Source organism: Trachymyrmex septentrionalis, unplaced genomic scaffold (assembly GCF_001594115.1).
Source record: "Trachymyrmex septentrionalis isolate Tsep2-gDNA-1 unplaced genomic scaffold, Tsep1.0 scaffold97, whole genome shotgun sequence".
Taxonomy (NCBI): domain Eukaryota; kingdom Metazoa; phylum Arthropoda; class Insecta; order Hymenoptera; family Formicidae; genus Trachymyrmex; species Trachymyrmex septentrionalis.
The window spans coordinates 1,708,310-1,712,095 of record NW_017306160.1 but is presented as its reverse complement, the minus strand read 5'-3'; the positions used below and the strand labels follow the sequence as shown (position 1 = coordinate 1,712,095).

General features: G+C 26.6%; 1 pseudogene; it reads right to left on the bottom strand.

Moving 5' to 3' along the window:
* LOC108756163 overlaps positions 1 to 3,786 on the bottom strand; it is a 6,738-nt pseudogene that overhangs the window by 2,284 nt on the left and 668 nt on the right.

The following is a 3,786-nucleotide window of genomic DNA, read 5'->3' as shown; positions in this document are numbered from 1 at the left end:
ATTGTAATGGAAGTCATGTAAGCACTTAATGTGGATGCATTAATAAAAATACATACATACACTAACAAGAGAACTTCTCAAAATGTTAAATTCTGATTTTAATAAAACTTTATACGTATTCAAAATATATAAAGCAAGTTTAAACTTTTTTCATTATATTTCAAAAATTGTTCAACATCAAGAAATTGTATCATATAATTATAGTTTTATATCAAATTATTTCTATTTGTCTCCGCCCAATAATATAATATTAAAAAAAAAATTTCTTTTTAAAATTCATATTTTTGTAATTATTTTGAAAAATATTATTAATATTAATCAATTTATCAACAATACAATATTATTATACAATAGATAAATAAAAACAATTTTACTAGAAAACTTTTATAAAGCACTTTTTTGATATATTTTAAATACATTTTGAAATATAATAAAAACAGCTGAAAATTGCTTTAAAGGATTGTGACTTTACCTTTAAAATAATTTATTTATTTAGCCTCAATTAATATTTTCTACTTAAGTAAATTTTTCTATTTACGGAACTTGTATGTATACAAAGTTTCATTAAAATAACAATTTAATACTTCAAGAGATACCCTTATAAATGTGTGTACGTATTGTATATTATCTTACGCGCGCACAGACAAACCTCAAATATTCAGCAAAATGCAATTAAGGATAATTAAATATCATAGAAGCAGAGATATAATAAGATAAATCAGCGGAGTATTTTCCAGAGTGAATTAAGCATTATAAGCCAATGAAAAAAAAAAACGCTTGATGAAAATGACGGTTTGAGTAAGATTTATAAAAAAACTTTCCTTAAATTTTTTGTACAGTTATGTTTATTTCTTGATAATTCCACTGGCGCATGATTCTTTACACAAAAAACGGAATACCGACAGATGGATGAAAAATATCGATACATAGGCTATACGTTTGGCTTCTGCTGAAGAGTACGGTTCATCGAAAAGAATCTTCAAAATACGAGACCGTAATCTTTGCCCTCTCGTTAAAGTCCCTTTACGATACTCGTCCTCGAAACCGAAAACCCAAGCGATTTCTTCGTCGCTAAGCTTTTCATCCTCGATGTCGAGCTTATTGAGGATTGCCAGGGTGACTTGCGCATCTTGATGTATGCTATATATGGGAATAACACGGCTCTATCTAGAGACAGTCATCTTAATTAACAGATTATTAAATTATTCCATAATATAATCATTTATAAATTAATTATATCAAATTGTTTCTATATCACATAAGATGTATAAAAGCTTATAATAATAAAAACATTTTGCATAAAAAACATTTTAATAATTAAATGTATAATGAATATTTTATTTAAAGAGTTTTTATATAGGTTTGAATTTTCCTGTGGTTTAATATTTAATCAAGTATCAACAAAGTGATGATGTTTCTTATCATTAATTTTTTAAAATTCTTTCCAATTTATTATTAATTATGCGTAAAAGAAAATATAAGTAATCTTATTTTAAAATACAGATCAGCACAATGTTTTCTTTATTTTTTAATTTTTTGTTTAATTTTTTGAGAAAACTGATGCTTTAATTAAAAATTATTATTTTAATAAAATAAAATAAAAATTATATTTACATTAAAATCAATCTGTCGTTGATGTAACAGATTGTAAGCATGATTACAGTTGCTTTGATAATTGACAGAATATTGACACAAAATTATTGGATTTGATATCTTTAATTATATAAATGATTTAATAGAATTAATACTGTACCTTATATTTTACTCATATTATTTTTTATGACATATATAATTTTTAATTGATAGTTAAATGACATGCAATTTATTTGGAGCGATATTAATGTGAATCAATCTGATCCAACGTGATCCCAACATTTCAGTTTCTTTTTAAAGAGTGGGTTGCATATGTCCGTGAGATAATACAGTTTCCCTGTGCAATAATAATTGAGCATTTGCGCAAAAAAATCTGAATGCCTGTCATAAAAGTATAAGTATTCATCCAATCGGATCGTAATTCGTTAACGTCGATCCGTTAACCGTGACAATCTAGTTGCTAGGATTTTCTTCAACGTCACTTTATACGTTTCGTGTCGAACACCACCCACATTTAATGTCACTCCATCATTCCATTTTCCGCCTTTTATTTTTTTTCGCCCTATATAACGTCTCCTCGTAGAATATGCAGAAAAGGATATCTGTTTGAAGAGGAAACTTGCAAAATTGCAAGGAGCAGCTAAATAAAGCGTAGCATTTGACGTCGATCTTTTCTGCTAATTAATAAGTAATTACAGTTAAACACTATACGATGAATTTTATTTTTACTCACTTTATCCGTGCGAATTTTCGCAAGACTCTCCAACAATTTAAAGAGGAAATATCGAAAGGCAAAAAAATATTTTATAGTTGCACGCTTTGTTTCAGCAAGGCTGAAATTCGGCAGTGCATAAAATCATCAAGTTCGATAAAAAGAAATGAATTGCATCGCATACGTATTTTCTTGTTCTACAAATTCACGCGTGTTTATTTGTATAGCTCGCCACACACTCAAATCCGTTTATCGAGCTAGAAATGCAGAGTCACACAATAGGTGGAATTTGCCTCTTCAATATCCCGTTAAAATGATAAAAAAACAGTGCGCAGACATCAAACAGTTTACAGATCTCTTTTATTTTATATGCAATGGGAATTTATTTTATAAGTACGCACGAGAACAATATCTGCAATATGATATTCGCTATGGAACAATGTTGACTATTAGATGTCTGTAGAATTACAGAGTTACAGTTTGATAAAACATTTATTATATTTTACGATAGAAACGTTGATGAATATTTACATTATCTCTCTTTTCACACGTATTTAAAATTTGTCATGGATGTCCATGTACGCCAATTTTAATATACATACATACATATATACATAACGTATTTATATAAAAATAAAAATATAAGATACTATAAATGCTTTAAAAATGTTTTAAATTTTCAGAAATTTTTCCAAATGTCATTGTATTATAATTAATTATTCAAGAATGTAATATAATGTCAATTTAATAAATAAACAATAACATAACAATGAGGTTATAAGATTCAAGTTATTTAATTATAAAAGTCAAGTTATTTTTGCAAAAAATCAAGCAATTATTTTTGCAAAAAATTAAACAATATAGTATTGTCCATAAATTAAAATACATAATTACATTCTTCAGAAACGAATGTTTCGGCTCTGCTTTGAGCCATTTTCAGCGTGAAATAAAATATAATAATGGAATATCGATTTTTTCTTATCCTACGTGCACAGCTCCGTGCAAGCGATTTCCTTCTAATTGCCTTATCCAAAAGTTCCAACTTAGGAAAGTTATTGGCAACAGGCCATAAACATAAGAAGAAGCATTGGAATACAAATTGCATATTGCGTCGTTAATTAATAAAAAAATGGTCCTTAGTGTAAAAATTAAGTTACGAAGTCCATAAACATTCTTATAATTGATATAAAATGAGAAGTTATATAGTCGAACTGTTGATACAGATTCTGGAAAGTAAAAAATTTGTCAACTTGTAATGTTTTCAAAATACATTTTTAAAAGATCTTCCAATATATTACAGATAATAATGTCATTTATTCAAAGATATCAGAAATACTCGTGAAAGTTTCAAAAGCATTATAATGTTATTTATTAAATAGTTTAAAAAGAGGTATTTGTTCTCCATTATCAAACAAATCTAAAATTTAAATATATTTGTATAATTAAAATATGTATCTATACATAATATAAATTATATCATC